The sequence below is a fragment of the Sceloporus undulatus genome, chromosome 1, assembly GCF_019175285.1.
Source record: "Sceloporus undulatus isolate JIND9_A2432 ecotype Alabama chromosome 1, SceUnd_v1.1, whole genome shotgun sequence".
Lineage (NCBI taxonomy): Eukaryota > Metazoa > Chordata > Lepidosauria > Squamata > Phrynosomatidae > Sceloporus > Sceloporus undulatus.
Genome location: NC_056522.1, coordinates 276,262,740 through 276,287,611, shown reverse-complemented (window position 1 = coordinate 276,287,611; position 24,872 = coordinate 276,262,740).

The window sequence follows — 24,872 nt, the reverse complement described above, 5'->3', positions numbered from 1 at the left end:
ATATGATCATTATATTGTTATATTTATTTATATCCTGCCCTGGTCCCAAAACTGGAACTCAGGGTGGCTCACAACATTAAAAAAAAACAATGCATTTAAAAGCATACAAAAATAATACATTAAAATAGAATTAAATTATTATAATATTAAAACAAGTTACATAATAAAAGAGTAAAACACAATTTAAAAGATAAAAATGTTAAAAATACTTTAAAGCAATAAAACGCCATTTCACACTTTAAAAAGTAAAAACATACCTCTTACTTGAGGTGGCTCGAGACCACAATATTCCGGACTGTTCCTGGAGTATCCTGCTGAGTGCAAACAAATCCATGGTCATTTTCAAAAGAATTTGACCATAATTTCATGTTATTCACTTTTCTCGTGAATCTGGAAATTGATTTTTAACAGATCCTTTCAAACTAGCTACTTGTGTATTAAAATATGCATTTACATTTGTATTTTCTCTGGATGGTCCAGCTGGGACTTCACAGTGATAAAATAGCTCCCAAGACTATAACAGGGAAAGGAGGCTTCCCCCCCTGTCCCTGCCCCCTACGTTCTCAAAACTGCTCTTCAGGTTGAAGGATTCTACAGATCAAATTGCTGGAGGTACAGGGGCTAGGGGGACCTTTGGGAAAGAAATGGGTAATGTATCATTGCATGAGCAGAAATTTGGCTTCATAAAAAGCTTGAGTGTTCCTTGGCCCCATGAAAAAGAGGACAGGACTCCTCATGATGAGGTCACCGCCACTGCTGTGAGAAGAGAGAAAGGGTGAGTGCGGCCTTTTAGCCATGCCTCCCACACTAGATGACACCGGGGGATAGGATGCCACTTCCTTAAAGCATATTTTGATAAAATGAATCTGTTCAAAACTCGGTTTCAATATCTAGAAACGCTGTAAAATAATAAAATAAAAATAATAAAATTTTTATTTCTATCCCGCTTTTTGCCAGGCAATCAAAGCGGCATACAACAGGTTAAAATACATCCATATATACACAATACCCCCCTTAAAACAAGATTAAACAATGTAAGAGTAAAAACTACATATTAAAACCGACTAAGCTAAATAAAAATCATCACGGGCAGAGTTCACTGGATGGGAAGTCTTATTTGTGGCCGAGCATTTATTCTGGGAAGGCTTGCTGGAAGAGATCCGTCTTAATGGCCTTTTTAAAGCTCTCTAGATTGGTGATTTGACGGATCTCGTCTGGCAAGCCATTCCATAAGTTGGGAGCGGCTGCAGAGAATGTCCTCTGGGAGGTTGCCGTCAACCTGGTCTTTAAGGGCTGTAATAAATTCCTCCCAGAGGACCTGAGGGTACGGGGCGGATTGTATGGAAGTGGGCGATCCCTTAGATAGGTTGGGCCCAAGCCATGTAGGGCTTTAAAGGTGATAACCAACACCTTGTACTGTGCCCGGAAACTGATTGGCAGCCAGTGGAGTGACTTCAATGTTGGTGTTATATGGTCACTCCTTGCTGTTCCTGTGACCAACCTGACTGCCATATTCTGTACCAACTGGAGTTTCCAGACTAGGCACAAGGGTAGCCCCATGTAAAGCACATTGCAAAAATCAAGTCTTGAGGTTACCAGTGCATGTACTACAGTTTCGAGGTCACCCTGTTCCAGGAAAGGGCGCAGCTGCTGTATCAGCCGAAGCTGATAGCAGGCGCTCTTGATCGTCGCATTCACCTGATTCCTCATCTGAAGCGACGGGTCAAGAAGTACCCCCAGACTGCGAACATAGTCCTTTGAGGGGAGTGTGAGCCCCTCTAGGACTGGAGGTTGCAGCCCAATCCCTGGTTTGGGGGCCCCTACCATAAGTACCTCCGTTTTGTCTGGATTCAACTTGAGCTTGTTTTCCCTCATCCAGTCCATTACTGCCTGAAGACACTGGTTGAGGGGAGAGAGGCCATCTGTCATTGTCGCTGATGACCGGGACATGGAGAAATATATTTAGGTGTCATCAGCATATTGATAACACCCGGCCCCATATCCACGGATTATTTCTCCCAGCGTCTTCATATAGATGTTAAATAGCATCGGGGACAGGATGGCGCTTTGAGGGACACCACAATTAAGCTCTGTTTTTGAAGAGCGACTGTCCCTGAGCATCACCCTCTGGAACCTGCTCAAGAGGAAGGAGCGGAACCACTGCAAAGCAGTGCCTCCAATTTCTCTCAGGCGTTCCAGAAGATCTCATGATCTACTGTATCAAATGCCGCTGAGAGGTCCAGCAACACCAACGGGTCACGCTCCCTTGTTGATGCTAGACGAAGGTCATCAGTTAAAGCGACCATGGCAGTCTCCACCCCATACCCGGTCCTGAAGCCCATTTGAAATGGATCAAGAAAATCGGCTTCATCCAAGCTTGGAGCTGAAGAGCAACTGCCCTCTCAATCACCTTGCTCAAAAATGGCAGATGAGAAACAGGCCTATAATTTTTCATCTCCAGGTGGTCCAGGGAGAGTTTTTTCAAGAGTGGTCTAACGATCGCTTCTTTCAAAGCGGATGGTATATGACCCTCCCCAAGGGAAGCATTGATGATACGTCTAAGAAGTGCCATCAATGCATCACCCCCCTGGACGGCCAGCCATGATGGGCAGGGATCAAGAGGGCATGTTGTTTTTTTTACCTTTCCAAGGATCTTGTCCACGTCATCAGTACCCAAAGAATCACCATGTTCTGATGCACACATTAATCCAAAAGATTGTTTTGGATGGAAATTTGTTCAAGCTGATTTTTTAAAGCACCTTTCTCCCTGATTTTGTTTCCAAAGTGGAAATGACATTTGAAGCATTCTGTTTAATTCTGGAATTGTATACAGTGTTATTAGGTGTGATCAGTTTTCCACAGCATTCAGTCCCTTCCACTCATTTGTATACCCTGCCTTGATGGTGCATTACCAGGCCACATGTCTATCTTCATAAAACAAGGGGGGGAGAAAATGTTATTTGATTGTGACGCTATTATATTAAGAATGTTTTTGTTTTTGCATGGTGTTTAACCTGTGTGCAGGAAAACATTAGCCCTAAAGTAAAACTCTGCAGTAAAAGGATCTTGGTGCAATTATATAGATTGGTTGGGGCATAGGTACTATTTTATCAAAGCATGAGTGTGAAGTGATTATGAAAAGGGTAGAAATAAAAATAAACTAGAGAAAGTCAAACCTGTGCCAAATTCACATGCCCTACTTTAGTTTCAGTGTGTGTGTTTTTTTCTAACAAAATTATTCTAGTTAAAACAGTTGTTAGTTGCAAGGCAAACAAATACCAAAAACTGTAAAAACTGTACCAGCTTGTGCAGTTTTGCAGCAAAGAATGCTTTTCCATTACTAAGAAGACTCAAAGCTAAAGGTTGTGATTTGCAGACAAGCAGTTTGTGTAATAAATTACATTTTTAGACCTCAGTTTTTAGCATTCCTCATTCAGTATGGCTAATGGTCAGATTAATCTGTAGATGTTGGGAATTGAAATCTAAAAAGAGGAACTTTCCCAAGCTCAATTTAAGACCTAGTTCTAGTTCTTCTCCTTTTAGATACTAAACAGAGGACAGGACAGTCTATGTATATTATGGGCAAGAAGAAAGAAGGTGGGGAGAAAGAATCATTGGGAAGAAGGAGAAATAAAGAAGCAGTCAAATGAGTAATAGTTACAAGGTAAATAAGAGTCCAAAGACAAGATGCAAGGAAAATGTGAGTCTTAGGACCAAAAAGTGGTGTTGAACTGGATTATTTCTGCAGTGTGCAGCCTTATTAGACTGCAGTTCCCAGCAGTCTGTGGTGCTGCTGGATGATGGAGCCTGCAGTCTAGCATTGCCTGGAGCAGAGCCATAGGACTCCACAGCCCCAATTCATCCTCTGGCAGAATTTGGGGGAAACTCCTTTAAAAAGGCAAAAATAAGGAAAATAAAAACTCCTTGCAAAGGAAAACTCAGAGGTCTGCCAGTGGACTTTGCTTCCAAGGCAGGAGGGCAAAGAGTCCTAGACCTTTATATTGATTCCTTAGGTTAATTAATTAATCCTAGAATCCTAGAGTTGGAAGAGACCCCAAGAATGGCCATCCAGTCCAACCCCATTCTGCCAAGCAGGAACTCTCAATCAAAGCATCCCCATTGATATGCTGAAAAGGGGCCAGCTAAGTGTATTTTATTTTATTTTTCTTTTAAAAATGAGAAAAAACAAGGCTGGAAGGAGCCAGAAAAGGGCAAAACCTTGATATCTGGACTCCAGAACATACTCTAACTCCCAGAATTCCATAGCCATGAGCCAGAATGGAGCCAAGCATCAATATCTGGACCCCAGAGCATACTCTAGCTCCCAGAATTCCATAGCCAAGAGCCACAAAAGAGTTAAATCGCTTCCAAACCTGGTTATTTCTTGAGTGTGGATGCAGCCTGATGCAGCCTCCTGTCCCTCCCTCCCTCTCCTCCAGGGCTTTTTGGCTCCTCCCCCTCAGGCCCCTCAAAAAGTTTAGGGGTGGCACTTGCGCTCCTCCTGGCTTTGCCAGGGCCGGGAGGAGAGGAAAGGTGCTTGCTGGAGTGCGCGTGTGCACGAGCGCAGCCCCAAACAAATGCCAGGGGCCAGGGCGCCACTTCTGCTCCTCCTGAAGCCTAGAGGAGAGCAAGTGGTGCTCTCCCTGGCATTTGATTGGGGCTGTGCGTGCGCATGCACGCGCACGCTCCAACAAGCACCTTTTCTCTCTTCCTCTTGAAGGTGGGGGTCCGTACCCCAGAACTCCCCCCCCCCCCTTAGCTACGTCCTTGTGGGGATTGAGACCCTTAAAAGTAACTTTGCAAGCTTTACTTCCAATCAAATTACTGATTTCTATGCAATTGGGTTTTTGTTCCATTTTGGACCTCTGAAAGGAGTTCCAGAATTTCTTGATCAGGCTTTCAGCTGCCTGCCTGCCTGTCTCTCTTCCTTTCCTTTTTTCTTTTGGCAAAGGAAAAAAACAACAACATAATGTCATTTTAATTAAACCAGTAGACAGCTGAACATGCAGCTGGCCCAATAGCTGCTATATTGTTCCAAAATAGCATGCAGAAATAAACCAGGAATAAGGTGAAAGGCCAAGGCTTAAAAATATACAGTACATTCCAGGAATATTATAAGCAGATTCTTAAACTTCTCTTGCATACAGCAATGTGTTAGTTTCCTAATCCAATTGCCAGTAATAGATTTTAATTTCTGCATGCGTTCCATAATTATTTTCATCTCAATATAGCTGTGAAATTGAGTGTTTTGCTTCTGCTAGTAGCTATCGGGTCATTTCTGAAAATAAATGGTGTATCTCAGAAAATAACAGTGTTATTATTATTCAAAGGCTACATGTTTGGGCAATTATGCAAACATTATTTTACTGTCAGTCAGTAAAACCTTTTCCAGACTACCTGGAACGCTTGAATTAATTAGACTTTGAAAACGTCAGTGTGCGTATCATTGACAGAGGTGGTGACCCTCTTATCCTCATGCCCCCAACTCAACAGAGAAGTGCACCATGGCAACATCACTCTCTGAACTGCTCTCTCATGCTGATGAAGTGCTACCTGCCTTAATCCTCCCTACAGGAATGAACAGTCACTGAGCATTAAGGCTACAAAGGCTGGTCCAGAGCATTATGAACTGAGGGCCCTTGATCTGTGCCTGCCCCAGACTTTTAAAAAAAGCTAACAATATTAATCAGGCAATTTAAAACTGGCTGGAACATCTTTGCACATAGCATCAAGTAAGGAATCCACAGACCATTGTGGTTTCATGAGAGTTTCCCCTCCTCCCCCCCCCCCTTTTTTTTTTTTTTTTTTTTTCTTTTTCTTTTGCTTTCTCTGTTCTTTTCCTGGGAGTGCTTGATGCTGTCATTGTCATTCATATAAAACTTTAAATCTATGAATCTAAGAAGAACATTTGCTGAATTAGTCAAAAGGCCCATCAAGTCCAGTATCCTTTGTCCTAGAGTGGCCAACTCTGGCTTGAAAAAGTTAGTCTTTCAATAACAGCTACCAGAATTGCCCAAACAGCTTACCATTACCTGAGCTTCCTAGGGATTTCTGGGGCCTGTAGTCCAAAGAAGTAACTTTATGTCATCAGGATACTTAAAAAAAAGTTGTGCGTGTCAGAATAGATCATTTGTAAATCCTTGTAGCAGCTGAGGATATGAGTCTGGAATGTGTGCATCTCAAATGTTTTTGATCGTATGTCCATTTCATCTTCAGATGTAAATCTTCCTTTCTTTCATAGTTTTTTGTGGGTTTTTCGGGCTATGTGGCCATGTTCTAGAAGAGTTTCTTCCTGACGTTTCGCCAGCATCTGTGGCTGGCATCTTCAGAGAATGTTTGCCTGGAAAGGACTTGACTATATATATTGTGTGACCTGGAAAGGCAGGAGTAATTTGCATGTATATTGTATGTTGCTATTATGGCAGTCCTCAGGGTGTGAGGGTCTGCACAAGAGGATTAATGTTTGCTTGATTAGTGCTCATTGTCTGCTGGGAAACCCTTGACCCTGGGAGATTTCTCATTTGCATTTGCTGAGTCTTTATCTTGTCATCTTTCAGGTAGCCAAACCTTGTTTACTTTAAGGGATTCCTCTTTCCTGTTGAAATTGTCCAGGTGTTTGTGTATTTCAATGGCTTCCCTGTGCATCCTGACATGGCAGTGGTTGGCATGGTCCAGAATTTCAGTGTTTTCAAACAGTATTTTATGCCCAGGATGGTTTGTGGCATGTTTTGCTACTGCTGATTTTTCTGGCTGGCCCAGTCTGCAGTGTCTCTCGTGTTCCTTGATTCTTGTTTGCACACTGCGTTTGGTGGTCCCTATGTAGACTTGTCCTTCCTTTCTTTCAGTTTTACATGTTGGATGAATTACAGGATCTTTTGCCCATTTCATGATGTTCTTTCATATTTCAGGACTGTTTGCAGACCTTTTATAAAGGTTTTTGGGAGGGCAAAAATGCATATCACTCGAGGAAGCATATATTAAACCAGTTTTCTTAAATACAGATACAAACAAATTCTCCTTCAGTGCTGTAGGACAGGAAAATTTGAACATATTTGCACCACTAGGAAAGAGTCCCCACACAGACTCATATTTAACATTAATGATCTACTCGTGCCAATCTAAATTTCTTCCTCTTTTTTGTCATCAGTAACTTGTCCTCCCCAAGGATATGAGCAGTGACAGGACTAAGAAGGAGGAGCAGCTTCTACTTACCTTCCATCTTTCCCAGCATTATTTTTTCCTAAATAGTTATGTAATGTCAAAGATGTGTCCAAAGGACAATAGCCCCAGTGAAGTCTTTTTGGCCTCAAGAGGGACTTCAGGATAGATTTGCTCTCAGAGCCATAGTAACCTTAGAATCTTCCTTCAGCACTACATTTCAGATGTGTTCTCTTCCTGTCACTTTTCTTCAGTATCCAGCTTTCACAAACATGCATAAAAAGTAGAAGTGCTATGGCATGGATAATTTTCACTTTGGTATTTAATAATACACTTATCCCTCCCCATTCACAGACTTGGGACTGTGGTTTTGGTCCTTCACGGACAGCAAGCAGCGAGGGACTAAATGGGGTGCATGCCCGGGGCGTGCACACAGTGGCACACACAGGACTGTGCCCCCATTATAACCAATGGGGCTTGCATATCTGTGGGGTGGTCCAGAAAGGATTTGTCCGAATTGGAAGGAACGGGTGTATACCTTTACGCTTTAGTTGAGGATCTTATCTATTTCCATCATAGCAGCCCTTCTGAGTTTTAGGAGTGAAACAGACTGCCCCAAAAGGGTGGATTGGAGACGCCCCATAGCTGCTTGCTCCGAAGCTACAGCAAGCACACATCGCACCCCCAGTCTGCCCTGCTGCCAGTCCAAATAAGAGTGGAAAAGATCTGTTCCTATTTGGGCAGGAAAAGCCACTCCTGGGGCATGCAGCATCAAAATACCTTCTGCCCGGAGTGGCTTGAAGCAATGCCAAAACACCACACTCTTAAAACACCCAAAAGTCAGCTTTTCTGGGCCATCTATTCAGCCCTTGAGTCTTCTGATTTCATTATGTACTGTGCAGATCCTTAAAAGACTCCATGCTTTATTTCCCCTCTTTGGAGAATTGCCCTTTTATTCCTTTCTTCTTCTAAATATTTAATCACCTTCTTCTCAAGTCATTGTTGTTGTGCGCCTTCAAGTCATTTTCAACATTTATTCAGGCTGTTTTGACTTCAAAAAATGTGGATAATTCCTATCTGTTCCATAGGATGGTGATGGCGGCAGAAGTGATTATATCAAAAAATACTAACATGTTATCTTTGTGATAGTCTTTCATGGTTGCTGTATGCCCTCATGTTGTTTCCAACCTATGATGACCCTAAGGCAAATCACAGGGTTTTCTTGGAAAGGTTTGTTTGGAGTGGGTTTGTCTCTGTCTTCCTCTGAGGGTGGGAGAGTATAACTTGCCCAAAATCTCCCAGTGGATTTCCATGGCTGAGCAGGAATTCAAACCCTGGTCTTCAGAGTCATAGTCCAGTGCTCAAACCACTACATCATACTGGATTTCATGGGCAGGCCAGTATATTTCCCTGTTTACCACTGGGGTCTATGTTCTTGCCTAAGATCATTCAAAGAATTCTGGTCTATGTAGGACATTATGCCATGCCCATCCATATGCTACCATGCTGATTGTACTCCTAACACTTATTCCATTATGAATGCCAATCACCCTGGAGGCTGATATCCTGGGTGGATGCTAATTAACAAACAGTAAAGACAATATTGGAGACACATACATGAATGTGCATCTCTCCCCCCCCCCCCAAAAAAAAAACCCTCCCGACTCCTAAGCAGCAAATATTAAATCACTTGGGAACTTGGTGGAGCTTTGTTCATCTGAAAAGAGCTTAGATTAGAATTGCCTCAGCGATGTCTTTTAAAAAATGCAAATTAGAACAATGAAACTTTGTGACTTATTTCAATGGAGGCAAAGATGTGGGGGGGGAGAGACTCTGAATCTATTCAATTTACTTTCAGATGGGACTTTCTGGAATCTTTTGCAATATTTTTCCTGCTGATGTAGTTTTCATGCTGTAAGAAGGCCAACTTTCTCAGCACACCCTTCTCACACTTCATATGACTAAAGCACAGAAGGTATTATAGCTCTAGTTTGGATCAGTTTAAGAGCCTGCCTATCCTTCTTGCATAGTTTTCTTCTTGTCAGAGTAGAAACAAATCAATTTGTTCCCCAAAATTCTCCTCTGCAAATTTGGATGCAGAATATTGGAATACTTGCTCAGCATTTGATCCAAAGTTCTTTAATTCTGACATTTGCTGTCATCTGCTGGCATTTGATATCTGATAGCATTTGATAGTTAACATATAATGGTATTCAATACATGACAATCTTTGGCTCTTGTCAACTAGTAAGAGTTCATTTGTGACATTTGCTAAAATACACATGGCTGTTTAGAGATGAATGCTTGAATTTTAGGTTTTCAGATAAAATGTCATATTTAAAATTTGAATTGTGAACTTTTTTTTAACAGACTTCTATATTTATGAATATGCATTTTGGCTTAAAGTCTGGGTTAGTTGACCTGGAATGGATTTGGACCAATTCCTGACAACAGAGATAATTAATGGTGGTCTGTAAAAATGTGTCCCCTCAACTTGTCCCTGCCTTGTTCTTTCCTGGTGGAAGCATACACTGACATTTGGTGTTCTTGTCCAGCTGCAAGCAAAATATTCTCTTGAAACAATGTCACCATTGTCCCCTCTTTTCTAATCTAGGAGGTAGTTTGATTGATCCAGTGTTTTTTTCTCTGAATACAAAAGAGCCTTATGGAATAATGTCTTACAAATGATTGATGTGACTATGCACATGTAGAGTACAGAAAAGCTTTGAGGATGGCATGACCCTCTAGATGTTGGATGAATTCTTACCCATCCTATCCCTCACAGCAAGTGAGTGAGTATGTTAAAACTGCAATGTAACAGTATCTAGATTGTGCCATCCCCATAACTGTTACTAAACCTGCTTTTCAAATCTGACAGATAGCATTGTCTTAGAGGTACCTGGGTAACCATGCTAGCCATAAACACTGGATGTTTTGACTCCATCTTTGATGTCTTTCATCTTCAACAATTAGCCTATGATACAGAATTCCAATCATGTTGTGAAGAACCCAGTTATGAACTCCTGAGAAAATCTTATCAATCATTAGCACAGTTAATATAATCATCCTCCCATCCCACTATTTACAATTATTTCAAAAATAACACAGTCCCATCTATTCTTGGGGAAATTTTCTGAGGCACTGAGTTCAATTCAGACAGTATTTATTGCATTTTTCTTGTCCCCCTTGTTCAGTTATCTTTCAACAAAACACAATCAGCCTTAAATAGCTGTTTATCAGTAGAGACAGGAAGTGAAGAGGCAAAATAATACCAACATGAACTGCCCACTGCTACCTCTCGAAGAGATACATCAGAGAAATAATATTCATCATTATTTGTCGTCATATCTGAAAATGGAACTGCAGGCTACAGCCTGGGTCCTGGCTCAGGGAAATATGGAGCTTTCTTCTGGCTAGATTTGGAATCAACAGATTCAGAAATGAGACCAATTACACCTTTTTCTTCTCATTTCCTTAGCAGAAACAGATTCAAGCTCCAAGTTTCTATTGTTGAAGAATAAGTGACACTGGGAGTCAACATGGTGTAGTGGTTTGAGTGTTGGACTATACCATTGGGAGGCCCTAAGCAAGTCTCACACTCTCAGATTTAGAGGATGGCAATGACAAATCTCCTCTGAAGAAACTTGCCAAGAAAACCCTGAGATTGCCATAAGGCAGAGACAACCTTAGGGTTGCCATAAGTTGGAAATGACTTGAAGGCACACAATAACAATAACAAAGTGACACTACAACATCTTTATTTTTTAAGACAGTGAAATGTGGCATAAGAATCAACAATCATTTTCTTAGGGAAGCATCAGTTCCTGCCACAGAGAGGAGAAGGAGAGAAGGAGCTGGGCAGCCATTTTGAGTGGTGAGTGTTTGAATTTTAAAAAAAACTCTGGGAGAGTGTGCTTGTTGCTGAGGGGATGGAGCTTCTGTGAGTCACATCTGTGAGTCACTAGGGGTAGGAGCTAGCAGATTAGCTCTATATAACTCTCTATAATGGAGTCATTGGCAATAATCTTTGAAAACTCCTGGAGAACAGGAGAAGTGCCAGCAGATTGGAGGAGGGCAAACGTCCCCATCTTCAAAAAGGGGAAAAAAGAGGATCCCAACAATTATTGTCCAGTTAGTCTGACATCAATACCAGGAAAGATTCTAGAGCAGATCATTAAACAGAGAGTCTGTGAACATCTAGAAGGCAATTCCATAATCACAAAAAGTCAACATGGGTTTCAAAGAAACAAGTCATGCTAGACAAATCTAATTTCTCTTTTTGATAAAATTACCAATTTGGTAGATGAAGGGAATACTGTGGATATTGTATATCTTGATTTCAGTAAAGCCTTTGACAGAGTTCCCATGACATTCTTGCAAACAAGCTTGTAAAATGTGGGCTAGATAAGGTAACTGTTACATGGATTTGCAATTGGTTGACTGGCCGAACCCAAAGGGTGCTCAACAATGGCACTGTTTCATCCTGGAGAGAAGTGACCAGTGGGGTCCCACAGGGTTCTGTCCTGGGGCCAGTGCTATTCAACATCTTTATCAATGACTTGGATGACAGAATTGGGGGGATACTTATCAAATTTGCAGATGACACCAAATTAGGAGGAATAGCTAATACTCCAGAAGACAGGATCAAAATTCAAAATGACCTGAATAGACTAGAAAGCTGGGCCAAAGCTAACAAAATGAAATTCAACAGGGAGAAATGTAAGGTACTGCACTTAGGGCAGAAAAAATAAAATGCACAGATATAGGATGGGGGACACCTGGCTGAATGAAACTACGTGTGAAAGGGATCTAGGAGTCCAAGTAGACCACAAGTTGAACATGAGTGAACAGTGTGATGCGGCAGCTAAAAAGGCCAATGTGATTTTAGGCTGTATCAATAGAAGTATAGTGTCTGGATCAAGGGAAGTAATAGTCCCACTCTGTTCTGCTCTGGTCAGGCCCCACCTGGAATATTATGTCCAGTTCTGGGTACCACAATTCTAAAAGGACATTGAGAAACTGGAGTGTGTTTCTCAAGAAGGGCAACTAAAATGGTGTAGGGTCTGGAAACCATGTCCTATGAGGAATGACTTAGGGAGCTGGGGATGTTTATCCTGGAGAAAAGAAGGTTAAAAGGTGATATGTCAGCCCTTTTTAAATAGTTGAAGGGATGTCATATTGAGGAGGGGGCTAACTTGTTTTCTGCTGCTGCAGAGAACAGGACCCAGAACAATGGATGCAAGCTACAGGAGAAGAGATTCCACCTCAACATTAGGAAGAACTTCCTGACAGTAAGGGCTGTTTGACAGTGGAACACATTCCCTCAGGGTGTGGTGGTGTCGTCTCCTTTGGAGGTCTTTAAGCAGAGGCTGGATGGCCATCTGTTGGGGATGCTTTGATTGAAATTTCCTGCATGGCAGGGGGTTGGACTGGATGGCCCTTGCGGTCTCTTCCAACTCTATGATTCTATGATTCTATGATCCAGTGACTTGATTTCATCGATGCAAGTCCCTTTTATCCAGCAGAGGCTTGTGTCTGTGAAATTGGAAATAATTCATTTTCATTTATTTCACTTTCCCCTGCAGTTCCATGCCTCCAAATCTGGTCCAGAGGGTGAAAGATTGTTTAAAACAGTTGGCAGGAGTTGGCATAACTAAAAATAGTTTGTGCCTGTAGGGGGCTGTAGAGGTATGGACAAGTTATTGAGCTTCCCTGTTGTTTTCTTTCTTTGTTTTTGCTGAGACTTCCTTTAATAAAGACTAATATTTGCAGGTTTAACTTCTCTAGTGATGCAAGTATTTGCTTATTTCATTGTCATATAGAAGAAGACATTGTCTTAAACATTTTCTGCCAGCTGATTATGGATTTTGTGCAGTTTTCAATTTTTTTTACCCTTCCAGATTTTTTTGTTAAAAGAAAATCCATTTGCAAAAAAAAAAAAGAAAAAGAAAAAAAAGCTTTGTGCAGAAAACTAAGATCACTGTTATCCGAGAATATATTGTGCTAATTCACAAACAACAAGTTTTTGAGCAAATGAAGTTTTCCCAAAAAGTCCCAGAATGTGAAAAATCTCACAACAATTGAATATTTTCTTACTGGGATATCATGATGTGTTAAGACACCCCTTTTCTCCAAGGGTAAGAACTTTTGTGAATATTCTTTACACCCTTATACTTAGCTTCCTCTCAGTCCTCTGCTTTCTGTGTTGTTACTGCTATCTTTATTTAAACCCTGTCTTTTCTTGAAAATGAAGACTCAAGAGAGTGTGTAAATTAAAACAAGAGCAATATAGCTAGAATTATGCAAAAGATAAACATTAAAATAGAATAAAACTATTAAGAATATTAAAATAACCTCAGATATAAAATATAACCAGCTGGTCCCAGTTTTGGGGGGAGAATTTATTTATTTTACTTATGGAAGCTATATCTCACCTTTCTCTCACAATGGGAGAAAGATCCTTTTGGATCTTCCAGATACATGCATCTTCCATAATAAATGTTTTCTCTACACTTGGGTTTTTTATCCTACAGAAGCCAAGAAACTAACGTTAATAAAAAGTCAACAAAAACAAAATGGGGATGGATGGTGGGGTGACTTCAGCATAAACTACTTTTCTCCTGGTTCTGTTGAAGGAGGCCTTTGCTGGATGGAAGAACCAACAAAGGGCCACCATTGGAGAGAACCTTTGTTTTGATACATGAGAATCCATGGAAAGTTCAAATCTAGTGAGTTTCATTCAGCCCAAAGAACCAGTCAGCTATCACCCACAAATCAAAGGTTTTAAATTCTGTGGGAGATAATTGGGTTTTATTAGAGAGGAGGCAAAGTGGTCAAGGCTTGTCAGTATTGGACTGTCTCTTCAGTGTGTCATGTGAATGGGAAAAGAGCCCTGGTGGTTTCCATGGTAAAGGCACTGCAGACATGCATTTGCTAAATACTTAGGCAATGGTGGCTTGGAAACCATCATAGGCTATCAACAGGAAAATCAACTCATGTACTTTGACAGGTGAAGCCTAAATACAGTGACAGAATGAAATACATTGATATAAAATGAAGACGACAAGTGAGCGGTTTCAGAAAACAACGCAGGAACATTAGATTAGAGAAATGAATGAGTCATTGGAATGTTCACACCAAATAGAAGAAAAAGAGGGTATTGACTCCAATATTCAACCTCTGGAAATCTGGAAACTCTTTGTAACATCTTTGTCTCCTTTGCACTAAGAAAGCCAAAGTAGGAAACACAACCACTGTCTCTTTTTGAATCTTAATGTGCTGTAATGTTGAGAAGAGATTATTTATGATTGCTGTTCCCTGAGGGGAGAATGAAAATGTGGCATGTGGGGCAGCAAACCTACAGTAGATCTAAGCACATGGTTGTTTTAGTGGTGAGCATTGACAGTTCTTTTTCATAGAATCATAGAATCGTAGAGTTGGAAGAGAAAACAAAGCGACATCAAGTAAAAACCCTGCAATGCAGGAAATCTCAATCAAAAGCATCCCCGACAAAGAGGCCATCCAGCTCCTCTTTAAAGACCATCCAAGGAAGGAGACTACGAGGGAGTGTGTTCACTGTCAAACCGCCTAACTGTCCAGGAGGTCTTCGTAAGTTGAGGGGGGAATCTCTTTTCCTGTAGATTGCAACATTGCTCCGGGTACGTTCTCTGGGAGCAGCAGAAAAACAAGCTTGCTAACCTCAATATGACATCTCTTCAAGTATTTAAAAAGGGGCTATCATATCAACCTTAACCTCTCTTCTCTAGGCTACACATCCCCAGCTCCCCTAAGTGGTTCCTCATGAGGACATGGTTTCAGACCCTTCACCATTTTAGTTGCCCTCCTTTGGACACGCTCCAGTTTCTCAATATCCTTTTTGAATTGTGGAGCTCAGAACTGGACACAATATTCAGGTGGGGCCTGACCAAACCAGAATAGTAGGCACTATTACTGGTGTGAATCTGGTCCGATGTCGATTGAGGATGTCGCTTGGCCGTAGGTTATCTCTCTATTATTATTATTACCGGAAAGCAGAGCAAAGCCTCAAAGACAAGCCTCTGGCTTGCTTGGAAGAGTGCCTGGAGAAACAGCTTCCAGATCAAAGAAACAGCACTCTCCAGCTTAGCACTCCTAAGAGGGCTTTATTTGTTCTTTGTGAAAAATCACACTTAACCCATGGTGGAAAAGGTGCAGTGTGGGAAAGTAACAAATAAGCCACTGCATGATGGTTGTGAACATTACTTCCATCGAGTTATGGGCCACATAAGTTTCAAAGGTTTGAGAAACTTGGAAAAGATATGCCCACAGTTCAGGGTAGAGAACTGTAATTGTTATCTTGACTGTGCAATTTGTAAGAAGGTAAAAGTCAAGGCTTACCCCGTGGCAAAGGTGAGCAAATGCGTAACCCAAAGGCCTTTTCAGGTGGTACACGCAAACTTGTCAGGGCCACATCAAGTAAAGTGTAGGGGGTAACAAGTATACTCTACTGATTGTGGACAGGCATACCCGGTTTTCTTACGTTGCAATGCTCAAAACCAAAAGTGAAGCTGCTGATATGATCAAGAAATGGGTGAATTCCATTGAGAGGGAGTTTCCCTATAAAGTGGGCACTTTTGTGATGGATAGAGGTGGGGAATTCCTCTGTAACAACTTGCAGCAATGGTTTGGGCAGAAGGGAATCCAGCATAAGACTACGAATCCTGCAGAAGTTGGTTTGGCTGAACGCAGGATAGGAATGATTAATCAAATCAGGGACTGTATGCTGGAGGATTTTGGAGCACCAGAAAATTTGTGGGGAGAAGCCACAAGAACTGCTTGTCACATTATGAACAGGTCATGGTGCAGTGTAATTAATCAAACCCTATATAAACTGTTATATGGCAGAGCACCCAACCTAAAGTACTTGAGGGTATTTGGCCAGTATGCCTCAGTATTCATTCCTACTCAATTTAGGAAAAAGAATGAGCCCAAGAGCCAAAGGCTGCATTTTGTGGGCTATGAGGGAAACAAATACAGGTTCTTGATGAATGGTGGAAGGATTCTGTATTCTAGAAGTGCAAAGTTTGAAACTCATGCTGGATGGGAGAGACTTTACCCTGACCAGAATGTTATTGTTAAAGAGAAGAATATTGATGTGAATAAAAACACTGGTAATGGAGGGGTACACGTATCTAGGGATGTGAAGGATGAGAAACCAGGCATTTCAATCAGCCTAGTATTTCAGAACAACAAGCCACTTCGAAGGCGCCTGGCACTTCAAAGGAACCTGACAACTCAAAAGAGCCTAGCACTTATATAATTATAAATTATATCAGAATAAAAGCAGTTTTACTTTCTTTTCGGACTGTCACAAGTCATACTCAAGGATCGATTTATTTCTAATATCAAGTGAATTGATAACAAGAGTAGGTAAAATGGAAATTACACCCAGAACCCTCTCAGACCACAACTTAATAGAATTACATCTACAAGAAAAACATAAGGGTAATTATGACTGGAAATTAAGGGAGGACCTGTTAAATGACGTATGTTTTGTTAATAAAATGAAAAAGGAAATAAAGTGCTTTTTTGAGGGAAATGATATTGATGGTATGTTAATGAAAACAATATGGGACACATGTAAGGTGGTAATGAGAGGTTTACTGATCCAGAGAGCAAGTGCTGTAAAAAAGATTAGACAAAGAAAACAGCAATTGTTATAAAAAGAATTGAAGGAGAGTGAAGAGAAACTAAGACACCAAGTAAAAAATAAAGAAATACTTAATAAAATTAAGTTCATACAAAAACAACTTCAAACAAACATCACAGAGGAATTAGCAATTGATCTGAAAAAGGCAAAACAAAAAAGCTTCGAAAATGCTAACAAGATTGGCAAATGGCTTTCAATGAAACTAAGAAAGAATAAAAAAGCTAAAAGAATTGAGAGGATTAAAATCAATAATAAAATAATAAATAATCAAGAAAGTATTAATAAGGCCTTTAAAGAATTTTTTCAGAATTTATATAAAGAAGAGACAACAACACCTGAAAGTGTAAAAGGTTTGAAAACATTCTTAGACAAAATTAAACTAGAGATAATAACAGAGGAACAAAGAAAAATGCTAAATACTCCATTTACCCAGAATGAGGTTTTACAAACAATACAGAGACAAACTGTATGCAGTGGTGAAGGAATATTTTTCCTTCTTGGCCTGAATACCTTTGCAGACATCTCTTCAGATTCCTTCTCCCTGGCGTCTTGGCGACATGGTTCAACTCTGTAGGTGGTCGTGGTGGACACAGCGCATCTTTCCACGCCCTAACATTCTTTTGCACATGTCCAGGCTTATCACAATAGAAACATCATTTCTCCTTGGACACTGCCGCCTTTTCCTGCTGCCTCTCCTTCGAAGCCTCTGGTGGGTTGGTAGCCTTTGGTATCTTCCACTGCCGTCTCTGGAGCCCTGCCTCAAACCTCCTTCATATGCTATCTTCTAAAACGTGCGCTGACACCAATTTCGCCGTCATCTGGTCTTTTGTCACTCCTTGAAAACCATGCAGGATGTGCTCATAGTCTCTTGTGAGACTCCCCAGCAAGATGTACACCTTCTGCTCGTCTGGCAAGGTGACACCTCTCAGCTGCACTTGGGCAAACAGGTCCTGCATTTCTTCCAAACGCTTCTCTGGATCCTGCCCCTCCTGCAACTTGCATGCATACAATCTTCTACACCAAATCATTCTGGACAAAGCTGTGCTATTCTGATGCACTCCTTTCAAAGCATCCCATACAGCCTTTGCAGTCCTCTTTTCCCGGACATGATTAATCTGGCTTGGTTCTAGGGTCAACAATATTGTAGCTCATGCCCTCATATCTTGATCAAGTGTGCCTTCAGTAGGTCCATCCTGCATCACACACCAAAGACCCTCATGGACAAGCAACGCCTCCATGTTCCAGGCGTTATAATTGGTGTTACTGAACTTGGGATATCTAACTGCCTCCATATTTCAAAACAAGAGAGCAAAGTCCAGGCAGTGTTCCCAACTCCCACTGTTATCTTTCCTTTCGCCTCCCGGCACCGGTCAGATGAACAGCAACACAACAATGCACACTTACAGCTGGTGGAAACTCTTCAGCTTACACTCTCTGTAAGGGACAACATCAACCATCCATCCAAACCTTTGGAACCATCGACCTCTGGAACCATCCTCTGCTACCACGTGTTGACGAATCTGGTCCGATGTCAATTGGATGAAGACAGATGTAGGTTATCTCCACCGTGAAGCAGAGCAAAGCCTCAAAGACAAGCCTCTGGCTTGCTTGGAAGAGTGCCTGGAGGAACAGCTGCCAGATCAAAGAAACAGCTCTCTCCAGCTCATCACTCCCAAGAGGGCTTTATTTGTTCTTTGTTCCAAACACATGAGCTATTACTAAACACCACTGTACAAATCTCACACCAACTGTCACACCACACTATCCCCACACAGTATAAACAACGTCTGGGCTTATATACACAATTGTCATGCGGCCACTACTCAGCCCAGCCCCTTTCTGTTCATGTTGCTATGTACCATGGATACCAATTCTTCTTCCGTTGGATGACATAGCATATTTACACTTACTGTACGTGTTCTCCAGCACAGTCGACCTTGAGCTGCTGCTCATGGCTCCAGGTGTAGCCAATCTAAGCTTCATCAGACATTGCCACATCTAAACATTTTCCACTTTTAATACCTTAACAATTACTTCTCTTGATCTAGACACTATACTTTTATTGATGCAGCCTAAAATTGCATTGGCCTTTTTAGCTGCCACATCACACTGTTGACTCATGTTCAACTTGTGGTCTACTTGGACTCCTAGATCCCTTTCACACGTAGTTTCATTCAGCCAGGTGTCCCCCATCCTATATCTGTGCATTTTATTTTTCCACCCTAAGTGCAGTACCTTACATTTCTCCCTGTTGAATTTCATTTTGTTAGCTTTGGCCCAGCTTTCTAGTCTATTCAGGTCATTTTGAATTTTGATCCTGTCCTCGGGAGTATTAGCTATTCAAGCTATTTTGGTGTCATCTGCAAATTTGATGAATATGCCCCCAGTTCTATCATCCAAGTCATTGATAAAGATGTTGAATAACACTGGGCCCAGGACAGAGCCCTGTGGGACCCCACTGGTCACTTCTCTCCAGGATGAAAGGGAGCCATTGTTGAGCAGCCAGTCAACCAATTACAAATCCATGTGACAGTTACCTTGTCTAGCCCACATTTTACAAACTTGTTTTCAAGAAGTCATGGGGAACCTTGTCAAAGGCCTTACTGAAATTAAGATATACTATATCCACAGCATTCCCTTCATCTACCAAGTTGGTAATTTTATCAAAGAAAGAGATCAGATTTGCCTGGCATGAGTTGTTTCTCTGAAACCCATGTTGAGTTTTTGTGATTATGGAATTGCCATCTAGAAGTTCACAGACTCTCTGTTTAATGATCTGCTCTAGAATCGTTCCTGATAATAATGTCAGACTAACTGGTCAATAATTGTTAGGATCCTCTTTTTTCCCCTTTTTGAAGATGGGGACGTTTGCCCTCCTCCAGTCTGCTGGCACTTCTCCTGTTCTCCAGGAGTTTTCAAAGATTATTGCTAATGGCTCTGATATTACATTTGCCAGTTCTTTTAATACCCTTGGATGTAGTTCATCTGGCCCTGGAGACTTAAATTCATTTAAATTAACAAAGTATTCCTGTACTATCTCTTTATTATTCTGTACTGAAATTCCCCTAATCTGCTCCATTATCCTCAGGTTGAGTACCCTTTTCCTTTTCTGAGAACACTGAGGCAAAGTTGTTGAGTAATTCTTCATTTTCTCTGTCCCCTGTTAGCATTTTGCCACCTACTCCATGCAGTGGCCCTACTATTTCCTTCTTCTTCCTTTTTGCAGCGGACATAGCCAAAAAAGCCCTTTTTATTGTTTTTAACCTCTCTAGCAAGTCTGAGTTCATTCTGCGCTTTAGCTTTTCTGACTTTACCCCTACATGTGCCTTCTATTTCTTTCAATTCTTTTTTTTTGTGATTTCCCCCTTTTTCCATTTCTTATACAAGTTCCGTTTAAAATGTAGCTCAGTTGAAAGTTCCTTAGTCACCCATCCTGGTTTCTTGAGACACCTCCCGTTTTTCTTTCTCACTGGAACTGTTTGAAATTATGCCTTCAGTATCTCCCTTTTCAGAAACTCCCATGCGTCCTGAACTCCCTTCTCCACTAGTATTTCTGACCACGGGATCACCCTCAATACTGCTCTAAGTTTACTGAAATCTGCTCTCCTAAAGTCTAGAATGCGTGTCTGACTATGCCTGGCTTCTCCTTTCCACTGTTTAACAAACTCCAGGAGAACATGGTCACTTCCACCTAATGATCCCACCACTTGCACCCCATTAACCAAGTCACCCTTGTTGGTTAGGATCAGATCTAAAATAGCTGACCCCCTTGTTGCCTCTTCCACCTTTTGGACAATAAAATTGTCTTTGAGGCAAGTGAGAAATTTGCTAGACCTTGAGGATTTGACTGAGTTTGAATTCCAGCAAATATCAGGATAGTTGAAGTCACCCATCACTACTACATTTCTCCTTTCTGAGTGTGTAGTCATCTGTTCTACAAAGGCGTCGTCCAATTCCTCCATCTGACTGGGGGATCTGTAGTAGACTCCCACCATAACATCCTAGTTGTTTCCCTCCCCTTTAATTTTTATGCAGACGCTCTCCACCTGGCTGCCAGTATCGATGTCCTGGATCTCTTCACTGGTGTAAATGTCCCTGACATATAGTGCTATTCCTCCTCCCTTCCTGTTTGGCCTGTTTCTCTTGAAAAGGTTATACCCCTCTATTTCTACATTCCAGTTCTGAGACTCAACCCATCAGGTTTCAGTGATGCCTATTATATCATATTTGCTTTGTTGTACTAGGCGTCTGAGTTCATCTTGCTTATTTCCCATGCTCTGTCCATTAGTGTAGAGACATCGCAGACCATGCCTCCCACTGTTGAGTCCTTGCACTATTTGTCAGTTTGACTATTTTCTCCAGCCCTTTTGTCATCCTTAATATTGTCTCCCTCCCCCACAAAACTCAGTTTAAAGCCCTCCTGATCAAATTCTTGAGACTGTTGGCAAAAACATTTCTTCCAACTGGCGTGAGATGCAACCCGTTCATTGCAAGAAGTCCCTCCTCATGGAACCGCAGCCCATGATCGAAGAATCCAAATCGTTCTCGGTGGCATCATCTGCAGAGCCAGTTGTTCACATCCGCTATTTTCCTCTCCCTTCCTGGACTGTGCCCTTCAACTGGCAGAAGAGATGAGATGACAACTTGTGCATCCATTTCTTTCAGCTTCCCACCATGCGCCTCATAATCCCTTTTGATGTTCTGAAGGCTGTGTCTTGCAGTATCATTGGTTCCCACATGGACCAAAAGGAAGGGGTATTGGTCAGTAGGCTTGACCAGTCTTGCTAGCCTCTCTGTCACATCACGGATCTTTGCCACGGGGAGACAACACACCTCTTGAGACATCTTATCAGGCCTACAAATCACTGCTTCTGTACCCCTCAGCAAGGAGTGCCCCACTACAACCACACACCTGCTCCAAGGCTTAGCAGCGACTGTTCCCTTGGATGGGACTCTCAGGCTTGCCTGCTCTGTCCCTGAAGTCTGTCCATGCTGCTCTTCTTCGTCCACCTTGATAAGGGAAAGAGCTTCAAATAGATTCTCTAGCTGCAAGCTTTCAGAGCAATCCCTTCTAGGCCTATTTCTCTGTGTGACATTCCTCCAGCTGTCTGCCTCCTGTGTATGTGAAGTGACTTCCTCCGCCCCAGCAACTTCCTCTGTGTGATACTCGTCCAAGATCATTAGTTCTGTTCTGTTCTGTCCAGGAAATCCTCTTGCTCCCTAATATGCTGAAGTGTAGCTACTCTGGACTCCAGCTGCTGTACTTTCTCCTCCAAGAGTGCTACCAACTTGCCCTTGGTGTATTTGAAGTTCTTCACATTTGTAGGCAAGAAGGCAAACATCCCACAAGTGTTGCAGGTGACTGCAGCAGTTCCATCAGTGTCCATACTGAAAAGTCTTAAGAAATTACTGAAACAGGACTGTGGGCTTCCTCCTTAAAAAATCCTCTGGAAAACACTAACGTTAAAGCCCCTGATGTTTCACCAATCACCTCCTCTGCTGCTGTAGATCTCCTTGGATGAAAAAGAATTCACACTCTGTTAGGTGCACGGCTCTGGGAGGAGTGATATAGAGCTAGTCTGCTAGCTTCGTCCCCTAGTGACTCATAGATGTGACTCACTGAAGCTCCACCCCCTCAGCAACAAGCACACTCTCCCTAGAGTTTAAAAAAAATTCAGTCACCACTCAAAATGGCCGCCCAGCTATTTCTCTCCTCCTCCTCTCTCTTGTTAGAAGGATGTGAAGGAGAGCATTAGAAATGCCATTCTGAAATAACTAGAAGTTATGTTACCACTGTGCAGTGAGCAAAAGCTCTGTTAAAGGTATGGGGCACAATTGACCAATCCTTGGGTTTCAGATTTATTGTCTTAATGTTTACAGGGAGGCTATGGCGGGTTACAGACGGGCAAAAAGGGATGTACTCATGACGTCATGAAGGTAGAGCCTTCAGACGGGCTTTACCTGAATGCCGTCATGAACACGCCCCCCGCACGCCCCAAGCGGGAAGAAGCGGCATTAAAAAGGTGCTGCTTTTTTCCGCTTCTTTTTGATTTGATACGTACCTGCGCAGCTCCGTCTGTAAGCTGCTGCACCAATACGTCAGAATTGCTACGCCGCAAATATAAGTTACCGGTTTAAAAGCTCTGTGTCAGCTGCGTCGCATAATGGGTCGGGGTCAGGGACATGCGTGGTTTGCAGTCAAGCTTTAATTGCAACGTCCACTGCCATGCAGCTGTGGAAGCTGTGGCACAGCTGCGGTGCATTTTAAGCCTCGTAACCCTAACCCTAGAGCCAGTTGTGCGCATGCGTTGCTAGAACCGCGGGAAGTTGTAACTTTTGCCGGCGGATGTTTTGGTTATAGAAAGTGAAAAGGGAAAGTTTGGGATTTAAAGTGACCCCCTACACACATTCCTGCGCCATTTTCACCTGGGAACGGGCACAGTTCGGCTGCTCCTGGCACAGCTGTGTGGCGGCTCCCCTTTGCCACCAGGCAGGATGGCTCAGCCATCCACCAGCACCCCGAAAAAAGGCAGGGGGACATCTTGGTCTCATACTGAGACGGCTGACATTATAGCTATATGGTCCCAGAAACTGGAGTAACTGCAGAAACTGGAGCAGTCCTACCTGAATGCTGACACATATCGAGAAGTGGAAGAAGCCATGAGAGCAGCTGCACCGGTACACCAGAATTGCTACGCCGCTACTTTAAGTTGCCCATTTAAAAGCTCCATGTCGGCTGCGTCGCATAGTGAGTTGGGGTCTTGGAACATGTGCAGTTTGCAGTCAGGCTTTAATTGCAACGTTCGCTGCCATGCAGCTGTGGAAGCTGAGGCACAGCTGCGGCGCATTTTAAGCCTCGTAACCCTAACCCTAACCCTAACCCTAGAGCAACATGTACGCATGCGCTGCTTGGAAAGTTTGGACTTTAAAGTGCACCCCTACACACATTCCTCTGCCATTTTCACCTAACAATAAAAAACGCTAAAACTGTAAATATTGACATATGTACAAAGGAGGTGAGGGGAGATGGCAGGGGGACAGCGGTGGCAGCGGAGACATTGTTTTTGGGCAGAGCGGGGGGGGAAGTTTAATGGGGCTTGGGCACTTTAAATGCGCACATAGGCTTTCTGCCGCCGCTGCTTTAGTGCTGCGCAGCTGCGCATCCGCCAGCCGGCAAAGGGGAAAAAAAAGTACTACGAAGGGCGCCCCCCCGCCCTTTTACAAGGAGCTGTATGCTTTCATTAAAAGTGATGGAAGCATCAGGCCCAACAGACTAGCCACCAGTGGGGAGCGTGTCAGGGTCCCGGCGGGACAACCAGCCAGAGCAGAGCCTGTGCTGATGGAGGAGGAGGAGGAGGAGGAGACCCCGGAGCTTGAATGTGCCCAAGACCTTTTGATGCCCTCTAAACTTGCCCCCAAAGGCAAAGGGCAACTAGAGGGGGCCTGGGATCAAGGGGCAGGGAGCATTGACAAGGCACTAGGTCCCATGATGTCCCATAAAGACATCATTTCGCCTCCCAGGGCATGTGTTCCCTCCCAGCCCTATCTACTCTATTCTACCCTTCCTGTTCTCTCCTCCCACCATGCCTGGCTCACTGGTCCCTAAAGCAGCAATCTCCAAACTCTGTCCTTCCAGGCGTTTGGACTTCATCTCCCAGAATCCCCAGCCACCTTGCCCTGTGGTCTAGGATTCTGGGAGATGAAGTCCAAACGCCTGGAAGGACAGAGTTTGGACATTGCTACCTCACACCACTCCTGCCTAGCTTTAAAGTCACAGGGAAAAAGTTTAAAGGGGCTTGGGTGCTTTAAATGCGCAGACAGGCTTTCTGCCGCTGCTGCTTAGCGCTGCAGCTGCGAAGCTGCGCACTTCTCATGCGGCAAAAGAAAAAAAAGCCGCGGTTTGGGCCACCCGTGCGGAAGCTGCCTCTCTTTTTGCAGCGTCCTCCGAGGCGGCGGTATGGAAGCTCTGGGTCCGAAACGGACCCAGGTGAGGCGTCTTCACTGCCCCCCGTGTGGAAGCTCCAAC